General features: G+C 32.2%; 1 protein-coding gene across 7 annotated transcripts in view; it reads left to right on the top strand.

The window, feature by feature from the left end:
* LOC117215669 (protein scalloped) overlaps positions 1-25,052 on the top strand; it is a 338,791-nt gene that overhangs the window by 5,797 nt on the left and 307,942 nt on the right. The window contains exon 1 of one of the 7 annotated variants that reach the window (XM_033462051.1): positions 8,907-8,925. The exons of the other annotated variants lie outside the window; for them this stretch is intronic. The gene's annotated coding sequence lies outside the window, so the exon portion shown is untranslated. Of the gene's footprint in view, positions 1-8,906; positions 8,926-25,052 lie in introns of those variants that run through there. 7 annotated transcript variants of the gene reach the window in all.

The raw sequence follows: 25,052 nt of genomic DNA, 5'->3' as shown, positions 1-25,052 counted from the left end.
TATCACCTTCGCTAAATTCATACACACTTTCTACGCCTGATACCAGAAGCTTTTTATCTATACGTCTTATCGGTATATGTTGAATATTGAAGATTCAATAACGTTACTTTCTTAACCTTTGCTTTTTTTATATTTTTGGATTTTAAGATTGTTTGGATTTCAAAGAAATTTCTTTTCTGTATTTCTTAGTTTATAATGTACAGTGACTCTTATTACCTAATATCCGAATACTACGGAGTTTGAGGGATTATGGTTTTATGTATTTGTTTGTGATAGTGTTATTTAATTGATTGTTACTTAATATGTTACAATGCTTATTATATCCAGAAAACAACATAAATGTTATTTATTGATTGTATATAGATTTTACATAACGAGCAGTAAACTAGACAATATATTTCTTATCTTTTCTCATATATTAGATCTCATATACATATATATGTATAGATTCTATCAACTGTATTATGAATTAACAGATTGAAATAGATACTAAACTGATCTAAAGTAGGATGTATTAGAATTAGAACCTATAAACTATTAATTATCTTATATTATGGAATAAAATAAAAATTATGCTGTAAACTACGTAAAAGAATAAAAAATAAAGAATAAGTGAAGTGAAGATTCTGTACCACCTGCAAAATTAAGTATTTAAGGCAGCTGTTTGTTTCGTGTTTATTAATACTAGGTTTACGCTACTCGTCAATTTGACGGATTTCAAACTTCGAAATGAAATATTCCAAAAATCATGGCATTAATTTTAACTATTTTGCATTTTGCACAATTTCGTAATAATAATCATTTCATCTAAAGAATTTATACTCGCAATTATTTTTTCCTAGGTTTTCTAATTTTTGAAATCTGTATGTAGTATATCTATCTCTGCGAAACCCGTCAAATTGACGGGCTAACTGATTTCATAAACAAATCGTTTTTCAAAGACAGTGTGCAAAAGTTTCAGTTATTGTAGACATTTCCCATTATTGTCTCCACTTATTGTAAGTGTTTACAATAGGATAATTGAATTTGGGCACAGTATTTTCTTTTTTTGACCAATCCCCCTTTTCTAGCAATCATGAGTAAATCCAGGAGATATAATAAGATATTCAATAAATTGTCAACATGAATGAAGATTGTTCTGAGGATATCTCCGAAGAAGATCAATATGAATTAGGCCAAAGCGAAGCTGACAGTGAAAGTTCTGAATACACTGAAAGTGGAGAGACAGAAGGATCTTCGGATAGTGAAGAGGAAAACTTCTTGAAAGTGTGTTGTAACAAGAAAAGGATGCGTATTTTTTCTAGTTCTGACTCCGAGGATGAAAGGACGAGCATTCCAAGCGCATCCCAAAATGTAATGGGTGAAATTGAAATTGCAATTGACGGGGCACAGTGGATAAAACTGAAAGCAGGCGGATCTAGGGGTAGGACGCCCGTTCGTATGATATTCAAGGATATCGCAAGGCCTACTGGCTATGCTAAGAGAAATATTATGTCGGGTTATGTAACTAGTGCTTTCGAATTGATAATTGACAGGCACATAATGCAACGCATAAAAGATTGCACTGAAACCGAGGCGCATCGAGTTTTGAAAAAAGACGGACAATCACAGTTGCTAAGTTACGTAGTTTTCTAGGAATTCTATATGCCCGGGGCGCATATGAAGCGAGATCATTGAAAGCCTCCAAAAGATTACAAACAGATAAATTTGCGCTGATATCCGAAATATGAAACAGATTTATAAGTAATAGCCAGGCTTGTTGCAAGCCATATGAAAATATTTCAATAGATGAACAATTATTTTCAATGAAAGCCCAATGCAGGTTTACGCAATATATGCCGAATAAGCCTCATAAATTTGACATTAAGTTTTGGTTTGGAGTTGACGTCCAAACAAAATATATTTTGAATGGTTTTCCTTATATGGAGAAAGATGAAACTCGATGCTCAAGGGGAAAAAGGACAAGATGACTTTGTTTTCCTCGAATTTATATAAATCAGAAAACAGCGCGCTTACTGTGTATAAAAGTAAACCTAACGTAAAAGTCCTCCTTCTAAGCACCAAATATACAGGTATACAAATAGAAGACAATTATAAACGTGTTCCAGAAACCATTGCTGTTTATAATAAAACAAAGTTTGGTGTGAACGTCGTTGACCAGATGGCACGCAAATATAGTGTCAAAGCAGGGAGTTTTCGATGGCCCCTTCAACTTTTTTTTCAATATTTTAGATTTGGCAGCAATAAACGCGTGGATATTGTGTAAAGAGTGCACCAGATCGAAAATATCCAGGAAGGAGTTCATATTTTGCCAAAGATCAGACGCTTCATTTCTGTCACTTTCGACATCAGAAGTGCGAAAAAGTTGCCAAGTGGGCCACCGCAAAAAAAATAGAAGCAATAATTGTTGTATATATTGCAAAAAGATCGTATGCGGAAAATGCACAAACAAAATTCAGTATATTTGCAAAAAATGTGTTCAAGTGCTCAATAAATATGATTACCCTATATAATTATTAGTATTAAAGTAAGTAGTATAGTAATTAAAAAAAACGCTTTTTACTTATTAATAATTTATTTAAACGTGAAGCCTAATATTGTTCAATTCAGACTTAATTTGAATAAATCGATATTATCTTATTAACTAGGGAAACGTCGATATAGAGAAAAAAGACAGATTATAATCATGAGCCACTGTAATATTCTCATCTTTCTTACTTTCTTCTGATGTTTGAAAGAACAAGTCGTGACTTCAAAAGTTATGCTTTATTATTAATCGTCATTGTGCTTTAAGCATCTGTTAGACGTAAGATTATCAATGCATATTTCTACGAATCCATATATGTACAGATTTTCAATATCACTTTCTTCAGAAACGAACCTTCCTACAAGAAAATGTCATCTCACACGTTCTTTTCATTACTTAGCTTTCCAAGAGAAACCATCCTTTTTTGGTTTCCATTACGATTTTCAACTTACGTTATATCTGCGTGTCTACTGTCAACATTGCTGTACTCTCTATCAGAGGATTGACTTGCGATTAATCAGACATATATATATACATACATATGTATAGTATTACACGTGATGATCATATTTACTATTTCTAACGTACTGTGAGTGGCTAACAAGATATTTTGTGTTCTACAGTTGTTCATATATACTTTCACAAACGATCGCTATAGTGGTAGGATTAAAGCAAAAATCTTATTTAGAATGCAGTTTATTTAATCTTAATTTTATTCCATAGCGAAAGTTCTTCGTCTTGCTAAAGAAAATTTGTTCATAGTTTAACATCTACAGTGCACAAGAGCTGAAAAAATTAATTTGATATTATTGATACAATATGGAAAGTTGCTTTAGATCATTCCTCTTATTATTTTTATATCAATAATACACGAGTATTAGGTTGCTTATGTTTTTTCTTAAATAACGTTTGCGTATTGTTTGACATGTACAGTGCACAAAATTTAAACAAGTTATTTTAATATTACTTTTATATTAGACTATTATTTTTATTATTTTTGTGTGATCCGTACTGAATGGGAGCGTTTAAATAGCTGAAATAATTCACAATTTGTGCATTAATCAATTTTGATACATTAGAAATAAACTACAGGATAGGAAATCAATTATTTATTGTAATAAATGTCAGTAATAAGAATAACAACAATGTTTGCACTAGTAATACTTAACCTCGAAACGTTGTAACGATAATTAAATTTTGAGATGTCTTTAACGATTGTGATATTATATCGCCGTGTGTATTCTTCGATTCTTTTCCTATTTTATCGTAAATTCGACGTTCTTTTGTTTAATAGAGGAACGACCGTATCTTAGTAGACTCGTGACAGCAGCTAGACTCATTAAACCGAGGCTTCTTCGCGATATAAATAGGACTTCTTGTCCCGTTGCAGTACGGAAGGAGCAAATAGATTATCACGCGTACCACAGCCCTCTACTCGGCGACTTCTCTCTTCTGTTCTTTCCCTTTCTACCGTTTGTGCCATTCTATTTCTCTATTTGTACACTCTCCTCTCTTCTCTCTGCCCTCTCGGTTTCTTTTGCTCTTGTAAGAACTGTGTGCGTCTATCTTTTTCTCTCTCCAAGAGGAGCCGGTACGCGCGTGACTTTCTATTTGGCGTAGACGGTGCCAAATTGTCAAGTAACTAAAATTACCTTCGAAGGTGTACGCTGTGTCTTTCTCTTTTTCCCCCTTAACGTCTTCCTCGGCAGTTATCCCTTTGCTTTTTTCGCGCCGCGCCGTGCCACTCGCGCCACGAATGGCGGCGATTCTTCTTCTGAACGTCGAATTTCATTTTCCACCCCTGTTAATTACACAATTCCTCTCTGTTCTGCTTATCGAATATCTCGAATTGAAAAGTCCTGCCCAGGAAATGTCTTGTAGAGTATTTTATTAATATCCTTTAATTTTCTTTGTCGAAGAATTGGAACAGTTAGGGATTTTTTTCATCATGCATATCGATTTTATTTTCGTTATTTTCACTAACAATTTGAGATATTATTACTAAACTTCAGACGTTCGTGCCCTAGACTGTAGTTATTACTTATTGTAATATTCAGAAGATGTAAGAAATTCCTATTTAGAAATTTCATTTGTTCAGTTAAGTTTATACATATGTGAATTTTTATTAGATTGGATATTTTTATGGAAACTTATGGAAAATGTAAAGATACGACCGTCCCTGCACGTTAAGTTTCATTTCTACTTTGTTAATTAGACGAATACCAAGAATATTTCACTTTGTTTTTCACAAAACAGAAATTAAAATCGATCGAAAGTTCAACAATGTACCAATATTCTGAAATAATTTAATTCAATGAATTGGTATTTCCTTGTGGAATTGACAAATTATATTTATAAATTCAAACCATTCACTTAGAAACACAATATGTACCTCATTAAAATTAAATACACTTTGATATAGCTCCAAGTTTTTTGATGTTATATATATAAAGAGTTGAATTAATCGAGAAAGTCACAAATTGAAATGTGTTAAGGATATCTCAATTATTTTTCTTAAAACAAAAACGAAAGTTGATCGAAAGTTCAATGTTACACGGAAATTCTGGAACGGTTTAACTGGCGCGTGTTTCTGTCGAGTGTTCATTAATTCAGAAACGGGTCTGAGACATTAACTCGGTGATCCGCATGTGTGTGGCAAAGGACGGTCTGTTCGACCATCTAGTGACCCTAATAAAACCTACACAAAAGGTCGTCGTTCCTAGATCGATTTGCAAAAGGTCGAACGTCACGCCATCGGAGATTTTCTGCGCTTAAACCGGTGTAACCGGCGTAACCGGCCCACCACCGATTCAAAACTAATTTAAATTGTTGTCTTTGAGATTTAAATAGCGACTGCACGTACGATGGTTTGTGCAAGAACCGACGTTCGTTTGTCTAATTAATCTTCGTTGTTTTCGTAGACCATGAACGATACATGAACTAACTGTGATTAAGTCTTTGTCATGTAAATTGTATCTGCCGGTGTACAAATTTGAAAGACCTTCTGATTGATTTTGAGATAACAAAGTGACAATTTTTGGACAACAAAATATAAAGAAATATAATAGAATAGCATGCAATAATATGCTGTTTATTTGAAAAATTTACATTTCGAATCTACGATTTTTGTAGTTTTATTTGTAATAAATTTTTGGAATAAAATTTAGGGAAATATTATGTAATAAGAATTACAATTTGTTACAAAAACTTACGATTCTTAAATTTTCATTTATAATGCTACATAACCTTTGAATACGTAAAATTTAAAGGAATATCATGTAATGAGAATCGCAACTTACTTAAAATTATACGATTAAAATGACGATTAACGATAAAATTACAGCGTCACGTAAAATATTCAGGATGCGGGATAATGATTGGGTTGGAATAAAAATTCCTAGTGTTCTTCAATAGCAGCTTTTGAAACGCCAACATTTGAGAATGAAACGCTGTACAAATAACAAAAAAAGATAATGTATCGTTTATAGAAATGGTACTACAGGTAAGCGTATCGTTCCAAAGTGATTTCGGTTCAGAAGTGGAAATTTTGATCAACGTTTTGCCAGGCTATAATCATTGAAGATGACCAAATTGCAACGCTAATTGAAAATAACTTATGCCACACGAGACATACGTTCTTTTATAAATCTATGTATTATCTTTGAATCTCTCTTAAAAACACTATGAACCATATCTTCCAACCCAATATGTACATACAATTATATTTTATTCTAGTTATTTCAATATCACTTCAGAAGCTATTAATACCGCTTTTATTGGGACAGAGAAAAAATAATATCGTCTTTTCATACACAATTTATGACAAAATCAGTCTATAAAAGTTGATTTCTGTATTTACAAAACATTTGGCCCCGCGTCTGAATTTAGAAATTAGTGCAGATCGAGTTCTAGCTAGTTTATTTAGTTCTAGTTCTGTTTTCGGTCAGCTACGTTGTATGAATTGAAGGAAATTGCAAAGACATTTCTGTCAATTGAAATCAACTCCTTCCTATGCAGAAAGCATAAGGAAGTTCACAAAATGGTTATATACATTACAATTATATGCAAGGTGATTGATCCTCACGAGGACTTGTCACTTATTAAAGCTTCAATAGAGAAATGTAATGACACTAGTGGTTTCGTGCGAAAACCGTAGAAACTTGTCGAAATATGTTGAAAAGTTCAACATTTTGAATAAATCTTTCCTATACATACAATTAATTTTCGAGTTATATGCAAAAATATCCCGCCACTCAGTTTTAGTTTTGAAGCTGTTAATTTAGCTATATATTGTTGCAGTCGCAGTACAGCCAAGTCTGCTGCTTAGTAAAGAGGAATTATTTACGATACTTTCAAGTTCTTTTTTTCTTTCTTGTGCCATAAGATCCTAAACATTCGAAGGCTCGCGTTTCTTTATATGTCACGAGCTTGAGATTCGTTCAAACATTACCATTTCCTTCTTTTCCACGTGTTTTTGTTTATCCTTTTTCCAAGCTATTGAGATTCAACGAATTTGTTCAATTATTTTTTAAAGTGAATACGTAGTCAAATGCTGATACTCTGCTCATCAACTTGCATATAATGGAATTTCGCCTTCACTTTGTATGTCGCATTATGCATGTCATGTCCCGAGTTAAATTTTTATCGTCCTATCACACAGGTCTGTTAGGTTCATACTGAATTGTGTATATATATATATATGTCGGGTTAACATTATGATTAGAGTTAGGGGCGTGAAACGAATCTTCATTTGGATTACACATTGTCGTTACGCAATAAAGAAGACATTGACTAGTGCAAATACGATTATTACAGAACTTGACAAGTAACCGTGGTAATTAGATACTCGAGAAGCTAATGACAATGATCCTAGGTTTAATAACGAACCCGCGGTCAACGGGATAACAGGATGTGCTTTCTTCCAAAGCCCAAATCGTACTCGACTTGCTTGGCTACGGTGGAAGTATAACTAAACTAACTCTTTGTTAAAACGTGGAATATCCACCGAGCGTAAAGACGCTAAGTAACTCGCTAATACGACCTCACGAGAGAATGACTTTCCGTCGCGATGATGCTGCAGAGGGAAAGTATGATGGGGTGTGTCTAAGGACACGAGATCATCGGATTCGTCGAGGAAAGCCTTCGCCCGGAAAGTGAGGGAAATTGACGTTGCTGTTAATTGGTCAATTTCCATGTTGGTGGTTAGAAAAGGATGTTAGCCGTCCTTGAGGGAAGGTTGCTAGCGGGAAGCGTCGTTCGTTGAAAAAATAGATCTCCCCTATCTTCCCGTAGTTGGGACAAGGACTGTTTGTCTGTTCGAAGGACTTTGGATAACTAAATCTTAATAGTTATAACTGTTATAGGCCGTTGATAAGGTCAAGCTAAACATGCACTGTGGAGATGCGTCAGCATCTGGTAACCATCATACCTGAAGAATGGGGAAAAGAGAAGGTCGCCGTGTGGCGAGCCACCGGACAGAAAGCGTTGTAATGTTTACTGTCGCGTGCCGCTACAAATATTTCTTTTAAGGAGAGCTATAGAATTACTCCATACCTTTGTTAGACAAAGCGTTCTTCCCGCGACCGCGGCTACGTTCGGCGACTGGTTGTCGCCTCGAGCCCAAGCTCATTATCACAAATCTCGAACATATACAATCGGATCGAATGACAACAATTGTTTGATTACGCCCATGATAGAATCTAGATTACGGTGTTAAGGGATTTTCTCGAAGTTCCAAAGGGAAGGCTCCGATGTCCCTTCATCTCCGACATATATATAGTATACCAAACTTAAATGACCAAACAGCGAGGACTTAATCTACAAGCAAAAAGAAGAAAAAAATGTTATATAAAGTTCGTAAATAACGGAGTTATAAACGAATATTGTATACACAAAATAGATAGCGACGCATTTTCTATCACAGCACACGAAACTTCACTGTATTATTGTCAGCCTAGTTACATGCTTTTTTCTTATCATGTGGTAACAATTACATATTGTTAATAGTTATAAAATATAGTAATATAAAAAATATGATTACCTAGTAATTGTTGCTCTTGTGCTTGGATTCAAGTTTTACCTCAATAAACAATGGAATTAATTACACTACAAGGTTTTACAAAGAGGATTTTGCTGAGTTTCAATAACTACATCGTTACCCATTTCATGCGTGCAATACTTATTTATAACTCTGCAACAGAGCGTTTATTGACAAATTTTATATAACATTTTTTTACCCTCTTACCTGTAGATTAAGCCCTCGCAGTTTGATCGTTTAGATTTGGCACACCCTGTACATGCACAACACTAGAAGCAAAACTGTGAGTAATGCCTCTGTTTCAGTATCAAACAGATTATGGTGTCGGGGAGTTCGGATAATAGAATGTTCGACTAGCAGAGTATGTATTCCGATAGCGGAAGTTTAGACAGTAGAAGTTCCATTGTGTATGATGCTTTATTTGTTTATACTAATAGCAATATTACCTTCAATAATACCGATGTGGCTACAATAGTATGAAATATGTAATAATAATTAATACAGAATTTTTATGTTTTAGTATTCATAATTAACGACGATTGAAATTTCTTTACATTTACGACATATTATGTTTCAATTGATTTATTTATAATATCTGCAAGAAACTATTTTCAAATAAGTAGTGAAATTTAAATAGCTGCAAAATTAATGGTTTTCTGACATACAGTGACTTAGAAAATTTTATTTGTTTCGCGCTTGCGACAGAAAACGTTTACCTTGTGCGTGTTACATAAAAAGTTTGAAATTCCATTAGCACTAAAATGTGATACGACTGCCATGATTATGTTCTACTTTAATTTCTATTTCTTTTAGTTTCATTTTTCAGATCATACTTTTTTATGAAAATTTCAAAATTAAACTAAATTTTCATAATTAAATTTTCATAAAATATGAATCTGCATACTAATAATGATAACATCAGAGATATAAGTATGTATAAATTCATAGATAAATAAATAAATCGACAATGTGTATTGTTAAGAAAAATATATCTAATAATATAAGCATAAAGTATATCTATAAATAAGTATATGAAAAATACATATATGAATAGACAACCATATAAAATACAATAGTATAATTAGACTATGGATTTTTATGCATTTATGGGGAATGCTAAGGCGTCAGAACACAAAATACACCTATAAAATAACTAAAGGAAAGTACTCGTTATATTTCCTATATAAAATAAAATTCTGCGTTGATTCCCTTTTTTAAATTGTGCTCATTAAAATATGAATGTGTATAAACATCGCAGTCTAAATAAATAAATATGTAACATACAGTATTCCGTTATTTGTTATGCATTATTTGCAACATCGAAGTAATAGAAATCGGAATTCCATTCGAGCAATTCCAAAAAATGACAAGTCAAGTGGCAGTTCTCGAGCAATTTGTTTATTCAACGAACACGTTTTCGTCCGAGAGAGATAATTTCGCGTGACGTTAGTTTTTTAAATAAATGTCACGTACATGTGTTGATCGTATCTAGATCGTTCGTTTATAAAACCAAACTGCCAGTCTCTGCATCGCCGTTGTATTTTCAGTTTCCAGGTTTGTTCGACAAATTTTTTTTATTTTTCTCTTTTTTTTTTTTTTGTTCTCCATTCGTCATTAATAATGTAAAATTGAAAGCAGTAAATTAAACGTCAGCGCGTTTCGCGCTCCCTCATTCGTTCGACCATGAAAATTTCATCGATGAAAATCGTACACGACGCGTTGATTTGTATCATGCTCATTTGCCCGTAATATTATATTTCCGTAATATTGCAATCGTGAACGTGGTTGTTTCAACGATCCGTTGCACGATTGAAATCTGCCGGCGAATCGCGCTGACTGCGCGTATGAAAGTTCAATTTAAACTTGATATTCCAAAAAAAAAAAAGATAGAAAGGAAATAATGAAAAAGCAGGATGAAAGATATAAATATAGCGGTAGGCTGATAACGTTGATTGTTGAAAGATAGATAGAGTTATTAAAAGCGAAAGTGCTTCCCGATTGATGATCCTTGTGATTGATAAGCAATTGTCTGATAAGCAGTGTCACGATGCATGCTACTTCGCTGTGATTTCTTCGATATTTTAACCCGAATTACTGATATTAAATTTAAGTTGGCATTAGGTTGGAGTTAGGTTCTGCACGATTTTTTTTATGTGCATATATAAATTGTATTTGTATAAATTTGTGAAATTGGTACGTGAATTTTAGTTTTTGTGAATGATACCATGGATGATACATGAATATAAATCGAATTGAAATGATAATTGAAATGGTATTACGTATTATCTATATAAATTGTATAATTTCATTTTTCTGAAATTTGAAATCTTTTAGCAACTTTGGCCTTTAAATAGTTGAAATAATTAAAAATTCTTGTAGATAGTAGTAAATTTTGGTATGTTAAAAACATAAGACAAAGTAAAAAATTAATTATTTCACTTTATATTCATTGTAATAAATATCAATGGTGGAAATTTAACCTGGAAAATGTGGGAGAAATAATAATGAAATTTTGAAATGTTTAATTTTAAAGTTATATTACCACTTAAATTGCCCGAAATCATTGAAAAATTGAATTGCACAAAAAAATCGTAATTACAATAAAAAGCACAATAATAAATGTATAAAACACATGTATGATTTTTATGCATATATGAGAGATTTAAAGACGTAAAAATAGACGCAGCTCATATAATATGCAAAGATATGTGAAATATCCAAAGTAAACTACATATTCATAAAGATATGAATTCACATAAACACAATCTACTACCTAGTGCACCCATTATTTTTTCAAATTACGAATTCCTTTTTTTTTTTAGATCACTAAGAGCTACTTTTCGCTTATGTACTTCGCTATTATGCCTCGTTATGGAGCACACGACGTCACGATTGTTATTACGAAACGAGAGAGAATGTTTCTGCCAGTAATCGATACTCGATATCCGGTAATAAGACGGCCGATAGAGTACATACATGCTTCGTACAACAGATAGCACGAGAGAATTTATCGGTGTGTACACGTGTAGTCCCGTATCTGCCGGTTGAATGCGGAGAAACGTGTGCATTTCAATCGCGTGATTGAGAACTAGTACGGGGTCGAGCACTCCCCCGGGAAGTTTCACGGGTCAGAAAATCATGGGGTGGCTTTACCACCTGGCCGATGTTCCTTTTCCTCCCCTCTCTACTTCTACTAGTCCCTTATACGCGTACATGTGTATGTACATATACAGGGTGATTCTACGTGAAAAAACATGTCGAAAGTATAAAACGAAATATGTTCATTCGACGCTCCGGTTTCAAGAAAATCGAACTTATAAATTTGTTAAGTATACCTGGACTTGGTTAACTCCGGACTAGACATGACCGCATGATCGACAAGAGGTTATTCTACATGTGAGAATAAGTCGAAAATATGGAATAAAGCTTTTTCATGCGCTGTTTCGCTTCCAAAGAAATGAAATTTCAAAATTGACAAAGTATGCATGTACCAGGTCAACTTTTAATCGAACATCTTCAAACCCTATTTTCTTGGAGAAAAGACTATAAACAGAAAAATTTTATTTCACATTTTTTACTTGTCTTCGCACGTAGCCTAACCTCCTGCTAATTGTTTATTTGTATTCAGTCACTAATCACTAGTCAGTGATTAGCTAATTTCACATATACCGAACAAATCTTTAAATCCGATTTTATCGGAAACGAAGTATCTTATGAGAACATTTTATTCTATATTTTCGATTTATTTTTTTATGTAGAATCACATCCTTGCCGATTGTTGTATGATTGTGCCATACTTATCGAGACACCCTGTATACACGCACACAGAATGATAGAATTCCCCTCACGTTCGAATCATCTCTTGTCCCTCTTCATCCTTTTTTATCCTATTCGTCATCTACTTTTCTCTTTGTGAAGAAACGCTGCACCCCCAGTGCAGTTTGTCTGCATATTAGCCACGCCACAATCGAGCAATTCTATCGTAGGAACCGGTCACCCAGTATATGATGAAGTTCTCTCTTCTTCAGTCTCTTTGAAGTTCTTTCGGATAGTACGATTTGTGTCGTGCTTTCGAGATAGTACTGTGATATATGAGTGTATGTGCTCTTAGTTTGGGAGGTTTGAGGATGTTTGTTGTAGCTCTTGGATAGATTGCTTCTATATTGATAGATTAAATCTGCACAAATAATATTATAAAATGTTACAAGCAATAAGTTAAACACTATTAGTATTAGTAAAATCATTTGCATGGCAGTAATAGGTTTGATAATAAAATAAAAAGTTATAAGATTGTAAAAAGGGAAACCTACGATTTGTATCTTTGCAATTTACTAATAATATTACTATTAATTAGTTAATTATTATGCAACAGGATTATTGAACGCTATATTTTTAGCAATATTTTTAAAATTACGAAGAGAGTGAAAAATACACGCGAATATATAGCCTCAAAATAAAATAGAAAGACAATTTTGATAATATGAAATTAATCGGCAACCTTCTGTAAGAAAAAATGGAAAGTGTGAGTTATCGTGTGAAGAACACGAAAAAGTCGAAGAGACTTTTTCCACAGTTTCGTGATGTTTAGTTTGCGTTTAGTTAAAGGCAGTGTCATACATATAACCCAAAATACGTGACGAATTGAATTGATTTTTATAGAGAGATCCTGATTCTTCTTTCTGTTAATTAACTGTGAGATTAAAATCGGTTCCAGTATATAAAATGAATGTTTAAGAATTCGTAGTCGCTACTAATAACGCATACTGTGCGTTCTGACGCTTACTTCAACCATTCTGTTGATGTAACTGTTGCGTTTTTATTTTCGTCGAATTTGTCGCCTATTTACATTTAAAAAGAGAATATTGCACAGCAGTGGTAGCTATACTCACTGATTTACTCACTGATTACTCACTCGATTTTTGAGAATTTTTTGTCCAAATAATAATTTATAACAAAGCCAGAGGCAGAGCTATTTCTGATAAAGGCTATATCGTTCCTGAGAAAAACAAATGAAATTATTAAAATATGATCTTTAAATGTGTCAATAATAAATGGTAAATTCATTTAAATTATAAGTCACGTTACTTAGTTTACTACAATGGATGTTCAATTTTCTATTTTATGAATCTGGAAATTTATTAAGTCGTGTAGAAACTAAAAATTCTTAGAAGATATTTGAATATTTAATATTGTACTTTTTATAATGAAGATGACTTTGGAATATTGATCCTTGGAATAATGAATTATGGAAAAGTATTTAAAATTGAAAAAGATAGAAAACTTCTTTGAAATTTCATGTCCTCCGAATTCATAAATATTCCATATCGTAATTTATATAATTTACGTTTACAAAATTTCCTTTGAAATCTACAATAGAAATATGTAATAGATATATATCGACAAATATTCGCAGTACTTCGATTTCACATTAAAATTGAATTTTATTATACGTATTTAATATAATAAATGCAAAAGTAAAAGTGTAATTATAAGCCTGTCAAAGAATATACTTACTTAGATATATTCCAATATTCTTAACAAAAGTCCAATCTTATTTAACAGGAATAAATAATTTAGAAATTTTTATTGAACGTAATAAATTTTCCACAGTTTTCTAAAATATTCAAGAATATTTGCTTTCATCGAGCATACGAGGGATATGAAAAATGTTGGCAATATATTCAAAGTATTCGAAGCGTTTTAATTATTCCGTAACACAGAAACTGCGAACGAGTTTCCGCGATTACATCGTTCATTATAACAATTTTTAAATTTCCCCCCGGGATAATGTATTCATAATACTTAAACCCGAACATCGAGGGATCGGTTTCAATTTGCAATTCAAAAGCCGTGGACTTATTTCGTTTCCCAGGAACGCAATATCCGTAATAAAATAGCCCAATTTCAGCGTGCGATGTACTGTAACGAAGGATGCTAATCAGTTTTCACCCGACCCAAGTTTGCGGTGCGGGCTCGACTCTGTTTTGTTACCATTACATAAAGCAGTCCCCGTCGATGCATTGCAAAAATACAGTCGAACCTTAGTAACTCGAATTTCAATGAAAAACATAAAATCTTTGTGTTGCGGAGGTCGTGTCATATCGAATTTTTTTAGTGAGAGAGGTTTAACAGTCGAAAACGGCTTAGAGAGGATTCGTACAAGGGTTAATTTTTTGAATTATAGACGCTGGAAGATAGTCAATTTCAGCTTTTAAAAGACGATTATTTATTTAGAAAAATGAATGACAATTTTCGTCATATAGAGTAGTTACAAAAAATATTTATATATAGCCTTATTTTCAAATGAAGCGTCTTTCTATCAGGTTTTACATTTCATGGTACCAAATTTTTGATAATGTTTGAAAATTGTATTAAATTAAATTAATTTAAAATTTGATACAAAATTTAATTTACTTTGATCCAATTAGTTGGTACGTAAATGCTGTAATAAATACAATGTTGTGTCAATACCTTTCGTAGACACTGTAGGTTGCGTGTGAGAAACACGTAGTATAATTTCAAGTTGTAAAGGAACTCATAGAACTACACTTTGACTCGCAGAGATTGAGCTTCATTCCAAATTCCAGTTATACAGATAAAATAGCGTACATAAAAATGTGCAAAATAATTTGAAGCAAAGTAATTGTTCATTTCGATTTGTAGAGCTTTACTCAGCGGAGTAGAATAGTCTTACAGAGGTTTCCGAACTAAGATAGCGATTCGATTCATCGATGTTTGACTGCATAAAGCGTTAAAGAAATAATCGATTACAATTTTGTTTTCACGTACGATTACGCTACAATATTGCATATTATATATTATGTACATATTAAAATCAATTTTCTAGAAAACAACTTTTTGAACAAAATTTGAACAAATTTTATTCATTACTCTGTATTTATGTTTTTATCATAACCTGTTCAATATCACTATATTTTGCACGATACATTATGTAAATTAATATTAATATCTACTTTTGCATAAAAGACACGTATATGTATTTATACATATTCGTTGACTACACAATTTTTTTCAAAATTAACATCATTTATTAAATCAGCATATTAAATAAATAAAGGAAACCTTAATAACGATGTTCGTTGTTTTGGAGTGAAACATACAATGACTTACAAAGATGAAAATATTTGTCGAGGAAAAGAAAACTTTCGATAATAGATATAATGAAATCGGACATTTTATATGTTGCAGCGTAATAATATAAATATCAAGGAAACCATGATACAGAAATGCGATGGATTCAGACGAGGAAGAAACTAAATTATATTATATTATACTCGTAGGTTCATAATCGGCGGTTTTCGTTATACTATCAAATGTACAAATTCCTTACAATTGAAAATTTCCAAATAATGATTTTCGAAAGTTTTAGTTATTTCCTCACGGTTTCTTAGGTTTATCATATTCCTTAGCAAATTGGTTCATATTTTTACAAAAAATCATGCACTTTTATTATACTAATACATAAAATACAATATTGTAAATATCTTATTAATACGCTGAAATGCTTAAAACTATTGTTTAACTCTGTTGTAATTGACAGTTTATTTTTTTTTAGATGAAAAAGATTTTACTCGTATTTTCAGTAAATTATAAGTTCAACTGGCGTTATTTAAGCTTCCGTAATGAATAAGAATCTCCGTTGACAATGCCGGTCATCGCGTACGTCGGAAAGAATAATTTTCCTCGGAAATGATATGCTTCCACAACGGAAAGGACCGATCCGCGTCGAGCAAATAAAACATGCACTCGTTATAATCGTATCCCTTCTAGGCAGGCCCTCTCTCTCAGCCAGAAAGAATTTACGATACGATTTATTATCGATCAGAATGCCCGCTTAATATACATATAGGCTCTCTCCATAACCGCGATCCAATTGGCAAAGAGTTAATTCTAAGTGAAAAAATAAATCGAAAATACGTCCGTGTAAGGTTTGCTACCATGTAGGGATATTTTGACCGACAATTTTTAATTGTCAATAACTAAAACACAAAGCTGAAAACGCAATTCTTTTATTCTTGATTTTCGTCTTATTTCGGCTTCAAGAATTACCCCTTAAATTATGTTGAGATAGTAGCCGAACACCCTGTATAGAGTAACATTTTTTCATACGGCGTTCTGTTCTGAATCAAATTTAAAAATTCGATTAGTATATGCGAACTTAACTAATTACTCACTAGATGCGAATAAACAATCAGAAAACAAGTAGCAAATGTTTCCAAGATAGTAGAATTTGAACGTGTTCAGTTAAGAACTGTTCTCGTACAGGAGTATTTGATCAATTTGTAAATTTCATTTGGTCAAAAGCGAAACATTATATAAAAATGCTTTATTCCATATGCCGACTTGTTTTTTCACCTAGAATTGTCCTTTTGTCAAATGCTCACGATTACTGAGACATCCTGTATACATTTTCGCATTGGTTTCAAATTTTACAAATTAGAATCATGACACTAAAGTTTAAATATAGCATTAATAAAATTTCAGAATGTTTTATACAAACAAAATGTTTGATGTAAGTATGAACACTTCAAATACTTTCATGAGCCACTGTAAATATTATGCAGCCAAGATTATTGTTTTCGGTAGGAGGAGCGTGTCATAGCGTCTAGCGCTCTTCCTCTGTCCCGAGGGCTCTTGCGTTTTCCTTGGTTCATTGGTAAGGTAATAGAAATCGAGTAGGTAGTAGATGGATAAGGTGGAAACCTTTCCTCGATCATCGAATCTCTCTCCACGGGGTTGCGTTAGAAATGGCCCTTGGGCCTCCTCGACACAAAGAAACGACCCTTTTATCTCCGATCTCGAAGATCTCGAGGACACGCCTGACTTCTCCAATCATTTGAGTCGAGTTCCTGTTATTGCTGTTTGTAATCGCCGCGTGTGCGTCGCTTCGAATGAGAAGATTTTAGAAAATAGAATGGTGGTTTTGCTTGTTGGTACTTAGATCTATGGGGACGAATTATGAATTTAGTGTTTTAGTACTGTAGAATATCGTAGTGATAGATAGATTGCGCGATTTTATGCATTTGTGCGAAATTTAAAGGTGCAGAAATACACACAATCTATACATTAAAAGTAGAATACTTATAATTTTTAACGGGCTTCTCTCTTTATGTTCCATATATTTCTATACAATTTGTCTAAAGACACATTTGACAATTTGCAATCAGTGATAAGATATTAAGAGATACCGAGAATTTTTATTTATATTTATTATAATGATTTGATTTTTTTCTTTTTAATGTATGATTCATGTTTGTGCTTGGGGCTATAAAACCAATCAGGAAATTTGATTCTTTTATGTTAAAAAATAATTTTAAAAAAGATACGAAGTAAATAACTTATCTTAGTTTCTCGTGCTATATATTGCATATTACGCTGTATTGTGAGAATTTGATCAAATTTACACATATAGGAAAAACAACTAATTTTATTATGAAAAGTTTTATTTCTCATTGTATCTTTCACGCGAGAGTCTCAGCTGAATGCTGCCCACATTTTCCATAGGTCTATAATTGATTGCCGCAAGTTGTGCCATTAAAATGGGAGTTAATTTAGAAGTATCGTTTTGTTACATCATATCCACAACTACTTATTCTTTCCGCCGAATTCCCGTCGAAAAAAGCTCGTTTCTCTTATTCAGCCGCGGTAACTGAAAATTATTTGTCTCTTTTCTTATATTTCTTCTTCGATTCTTCTGGGTCCATAGTCAAGAAGCTACAAATGAGATTTCCCGTTTGTCTGTCTATATGTATATAACGTTGTATTTCAATAAAACGGACGTTGAAGTATCGGAACACTGAAAGCTATACAACATATTGTGTAACAAACTAAACCCAACAAATGAATAATTAACTTGTATTCTTTGACCAACTACGTAGTATGTTAACTGTATTGCGAAATTATATTATAAAATTATTTCAATTCCCATTGGCTGAAAAATCATTTTCAAGCAAACAATATGCTCAAAATCATTAAGTATTATAACTTATCGGCTATGAAAAAAAGTTTACAAAATGCCGTGAATTCACGTCCGCAGTAAGCAGAAACAGAATTTGAAATGACATAAATTCACGTCAGCGGCAACCAGGAACAGAATTTTAAATGACGTGAATCACTTCAGCGGTAGCGAATGTGTTAATAAACTCTTTTAGTACATTTATAAATAATTTTCTTCAGAGAATTGCGAAAATAAGAGGATCTTTTCTGTTAGTATGCTTGTAACTGTACATATAACTTTCGAATTTTGTCAAGAAGTGTTGTTTAAATATTGTTTCATCAACTGGAATTATTATTACTCAAACTCTCAGTTCAATACAGTAATAAAGATTCTTGCTTATTCCATTTTTCCTATAAACATTATTATTAAATCATCGGTAAAAAAGATATCAATTATAAGTAGTTTCATTCACTACTAAAAATACCTTTATTACAATAGAACTCTATATATAATAAAATAGTCAAGAAATTCAAGTTTTTCGCGCTCGTAACTGTAGGTAGTCACTTTGAAATAAATAATAAATAACAAAAATTCTATCGATAAAATATTCGTAGGCTGCATGATTCAACAAATGCAATGTATTTATCAAATAAATAAAAAAAAACGAGTAATCCGTATTTTATATTCCCAGGAGCTTCGCAATCGATAATGAAAATCGTTTCGTAGTCACTTGATGCGATGCATGGATGGTTCGATCGTACACAGTTAATGGACTAGAAAGTCTGGTGATTAGAAAAAAAGTTTCCCTCCAACGGTAAATTTCTCGCGGGGCTGACCTCTGCGTAATTTCGATCGCAATATCTTTTGCGATGATTGTTGCTCGATTTATACAGGGTGTTTCGTAAAACCGCGTTAACTCAATATGAACAATGTATTTGGATTAGGTTATTTGATTTAAAAAAATGCACTGAACACTAAGATATTAGCATCTACCCTTATTTTCTAATGAAGCGTTTTTTACAATATGTAATTCCAAAAGTTCTTCTAGAATAACAAAGCAAACCTCTTCCTCAAGATGCTCTGTTTTGCAACATAAGACATAGACAATTATCTATGTATGTATACAAGACGACTTTAAAACATCTACAATGTCTTTGTACAGTTCTAATTTTTCAAAGACATTGTTATATTTGTTCTGAAAGTGTGTTAAATAATTAATATTAATATTTTCGAGAATTGAAACTTTACATTAATTTTTAACACATTAGCGAGGGGAATTTCTGATTGAGAAATGGTCAGTTAACGGGTTAAACAGAATCTTATTTTTGTTTCATTTCATACGAAGGTAAATTTTATTTTGTATAAAAATTTTCCGTGTAGCATCTTGTGATATTACACATACGTAGTAATTTTTAATCAGTTACATCTAAGATATTTCCTGTTTAGGGTATTTGCTTTACCTTTTACTTGATTAATAATTAAAAAGATTCGAATTATTTTGAATACTGTTTAAATTGAAAGTTTTTGTTGATTTATGATAGTGTACTAATAATAATACTAAAAACATTGGAGAAGAATAAAACGTTGGTATATAAATTTACCAAGAATATGTGTATTATCAAATTTTTTAATTCAGACTTTTAAGTATTCTAAATTTATGTAACATTCTTTAATTTTGACCATTTATTTATAAAATTCCATTTTATGCCTTAATACTTTACATTTAATACTTTGTGGAATTTATGCAAAAATCTCAAATAATAGGATTGCTCTGCAATACAATGCAGTGGTCATCCATCGCCGATTAAACGTAACGGTTTGATACAGAGACGGCGAGGATCGACGGCGAACGAGTAGTTAGTTAGAAAGGTGAAAGATCAATAGGAAGTCGTACCGGTGGATTTCTCGAACAAGTTGATACCTTGGCAATTCCGTTTACGAGGTCATCCAGCAACAAATTCGCCAAGGTGATCGAGAAGTTTCCTGTGAATCTAGTCACTAGTAATGATGGATTTCGTTTTAAAGTTGTTTTAGTTATAATAGACGGTAATATGTTTTAGTAAATAACAGATGTTTTAATATATTACGTGTATTTTATTTTTTTAATTTCTCATTGTGTTTTATTTTATTTTATTTATTTCAAAGAAGTACAATGATGAACAAAAGAAAGTTTAGAAGATATTATTTCATTATAATTTTATTATAATCTTGGGAAACGGAATTATATTTTACAAGAGTAATGAATAGACGTGATATATTTATATTCCTACAATAGATGATGGTTACTAACATGAATAGTAATCACACGGATAGGATAGTATAATACCTAGTACAGAGTTACTAATGCTCACATGCAAGTTTCAATTTTGAACTTTCTTTTGACCACAACTTTATACTGTTTCAAGAAGTAGTCGTGATGTCTTATAGGAGTTTAGATAATGAAGTTTTACAATGGCAGCATATGTATACTCATAAATTCAATTATGTAATTGTATTGTGAGAAGTTTTATTTCTTCATGCAGCTTCAAAAACTTCACATGCAATATACATACATACATACATACATACAATATTGTACATACATCTCGTTGATAAATCATACATCTTTTGCTACTCTCATGTGAAACAATAATAATTGATCTATTATTACAAAGCTAACAAAGTAACACTCAATCAACTAGAATAATTTTGGAAAATCATTTATAAAAGTTGCAAAGAAATAATGAATCGAAAATTATGTACTGAAGTCTACAATTTTTTGACGTAAACCTCATTAAGAAAGCTCTTTCCACATAGGAATTCAACGAAGTCTGCGAAAATTTCAATCTGAACCATTTATAACATGTATGGAACCAAAGAAAAATAGAATGGAAAATCTATTAATATCTACTTGAGTTTGAGAGAAAAGTTACATTTTATTATTAACAGTATATGTTGTTATTATTAATAGAATAAGGTATAGCCAAATAAATTATTGACAAAATCCTTATTATAAATAGAATATAGGATATATAAATTCTTTGTAATCCATGGTTTCAAACAGCGTAGTAATTATAAAGATTTTTATAAATCTAATGACTTTTCACGTTTATCGCATTTTTTATAGTCCTAGTCTAATACGTTATATACCATTTCACTCATAGGAAGGAAAGAATTTCACTTATACTTGAAGGAACCTCGAAATCCTTAATGGGGTTGATAATAATAAATTCCGTACGCAATCATAATAAACGCCTTTAATTAATTTCCAGGTTAAAAATGATTAATTATCGTGCTATTAATTGCGAAAAAAACAGGTTGAGTGGGTATATAATAGTAAAAGAGAAAGAAAGAAAGAAATGGAAGAACAAAAAAGGCCTTCGAAAAGTTGAATGGTGGTAGAAACTCGATAGGAATCGAAAGCGACAAGCTTATAATAACTGGTTGTTGCATGAGAGATGGTTGAAACCACCCTCATGCTCTTCGTACTATTTCTAGTAGTCCATTAGTTGGTCGAGTAAGTGAGGAAAAATGTAATAAACAGCGACACGTCGCGTCTTCCATAACGATATAGAAGCGTCGACACCGGAGAAAGATTAAATTGCCACTGCCACTATCACTATCAACCCTCCTTTCACCCTTTCCAGTTTCCTTCTATCCTTCGTTAGAAGTCGAGAAAGATGCTCGCGATCAAATTTGCCCCTAGACTTTTCATCCTATCTTTCATCTTATGCTTTGCTCTGTACTAGTCTTTGGATTTTTGGAGGAATTGAGAATCTTTCAATATTGTCTTTTTAGTATTACACATACATATGATTATTTAGAATTTATATATGCTATTAAAAGTTATTCGTATATTTCTTGAATGTATTGTAAGTGTGTATGTATACTACGATTGACAATTGATATTTTACGATACAGAAATTTTTTAACTAAAACTGAAGTATGTCTCAGATATACGATTCACGTATTATACACGTATCAAATAAGAAACAGTTATAGAGATAAATCGATATTCGAGATATTATAGAGGAAAATTGTACAAGATGCTTAAAACTTTCATGAATTTAATTGTTGACCCGTTCTTGAAGTCATTAATTATATTCTAACTGTAAATTTTTATTTTCAATATGTCGTTGTGTAATCATCAATCACTTGTCATTTACCCTTTTAATCATTTCGTGATTTGCTAATTTTTTAAAACGTTGTTATATTTACGTCACAATGGAAATTTTCATTATAGTTATTTATGCATTAAAAAGTTTGAATACCGTCAAAAATTGCATTTCACTCGATCTATAATACAAAACTAAAATAAATCATCTAAATAAATAAAGTGGTTAAATCCACATGCCAAATACACTGCCAAAATGTATATATATATTCCCTTATTGGTACCCGTATGCATGGTACACATAATCCACTTTAACATTAACCGGAATTACGTCAATTGCATTTCTACAAAGTGAAACTTTAATACAGACCTAGAAGAACAAGAAAAATTCGTCTAAAGAAAATGAGTTAATCATCTTTATATTCATTCGTCAAGTAGTATTCATTGTTCCTATTAATATCCGTATAAATATTATATATATGTACATACGTATGATATAATAATACATAAGTACTTATACATATATAATGGCGGACCGTCCCGATATTTACGATGTCTACAGATTATCTGAAACAATTTCTAAACTTTTAACTGTAATAATTTTTGAACTAGTACAAGTTTGGAGCACAAGCAACTTAATACATTTTGTAGAAATTAAAAAGACTGCAACGGCTAGCCTAGTTAAAAGTATTAAAACTACTAGGGTTCTATAAAAAAAAGAGCAGTCGCATTTTTCCGGTGCATTAATGCATAAAAATACATTAAATTATTTCTAGATTATGTATTATTGGGTACTAGTCAATTTTGACTTATAGTATTTTCATCCATTTCTAGCCGTTTGGAAAATACAATTTGCCCCAGTTGTATTGGATAGTCAGTATATATATAATATAAAAGCACATATACTGTACATGAGCCGTTCAGAAGCTTTGATTAACTTCGTAAACTGAAAAGTACAAAAAAGTGACAACACTGTTACAAACACTGTTTTTCAAATTTACCATAAAATTTACTATGACGCCCTCAGATTGGTTTCAGGTTTTACCAATATAATTATAATAATTGTGTTTTACTGTGGTATCAATAAAATTTCGGAATGCTTTATATATTTTACATTATACACACACACACACACATACACACATTTCCTATGCTATTGTAAAGATAATGTATATTAATCGATACCCCTTCACGTATAGACTTCCGATTCGATAGATAAAAAGTCTCGGTGATAGGTGAAAGACGATAGAAACGGGTTTTACAGTTACAGCTTGGTGTTTACGAGTTCCTTTCTGTCCTCCTACAAGATACAGACGCTATTTGTGCGTGCAAAATCGGGCGCGTTAAACCCTCATTTCTCTTCCTCTTCTTTCGTTGTCATCGTCGTCGTCGTCGTCCTCGTCGCGGAGAAAAAAACGACATGGACGACGACGACGGCATCATTGTATTAACACGGTCGAATGGAAATTACAGCGACCTGGTCATCTGGACGTTTCGTGGGCGCGTTTACGACGTCGTTTCCCCACTTTTAATGAACAATGAGCGCGGCGAACGTTTTCTCTATGGCTCCGTTTTATCGCCGTCGTACCGGATAATAGTACGCTAGTACACTTCACGTTTTTTTATTCCTTCTCTCTTTCTATCTCTCATAATCTTATTTTATTTTCTCAATATTAAGAATTCTTTCAGAGATTTAGGAATAATTTTTCATTGAACTGTCATTTTATTTTTAGTATTACAGGCAATTTATTGACTTTTTCGTTTTCCATTCCACAGATTCATTTGAAAAAGTTTATTGTGTATTTCTAATTCGCCAAGCGTAAAGAGCGAAATTTCGTTAGGATTCCGGTTAGGCCCTGTATTTGCTATGGTATTACAATGGTACTACGTATCTATATCATAGTATGATTGCATATTGTATTACGTGGGTCTAACCGAAAATGTCCTTTTAGTTTGATTAGGGGAAATTACTGTGAATGGGCCCCAAAGAGAGCGATAGGGGAGATTCACTATCGCAGGGAACTATCGTTTTTCTGTTGGTGGTCATTTAGTGATTTCTTCCTTGTCCGAGGAATTTTATTTGCGAATAAATGTATTTTTTTTAAAGTACAGTTAAAACGATAACATGTTATTATTTATTACTATTTTTCTTTTTTCATATACTTTCTGCCCCCTCGGGTTAAGACTAACTCCCCGTTATATTTCTCTTTGCTTTACACTTATGGTCTACCTCTCTAAGTTTAACATTTTTTATACTTAATATTTAGACTTAAAACCTGCAACCTAAACTTAACCTTAAAATGTTCTTATATTCCTTATTCTCTACGTTTTTACTACATATATTCTCGAAGCGCCCAAACTTCGGCAATATACACATCCAAACAGAAACATAAACTAGACTGCCTCTTATTTAATAATATTATATTTTATTTAAGTA

The sequence above is a fragment of the Bombus bifarius genome, unplaced genomic scaffold (genome assembly GCF_011952205.1).
Source record: "Bombus bifarius isolate JDL3187 unplaced genomic scaffold, Bbif_JDL3187 scf7180000009770, whole genome shotgun sequence".
NCBI classification, from domain to species: Eukaryota; Metazoa; Arthropoda; class Insecta; order Hymenoptera; family Apidae; genus Bombus; species Bombus bifarius.
This window is presented reverse-complemented; position numbering and strand designations above follow the sequence as displayed.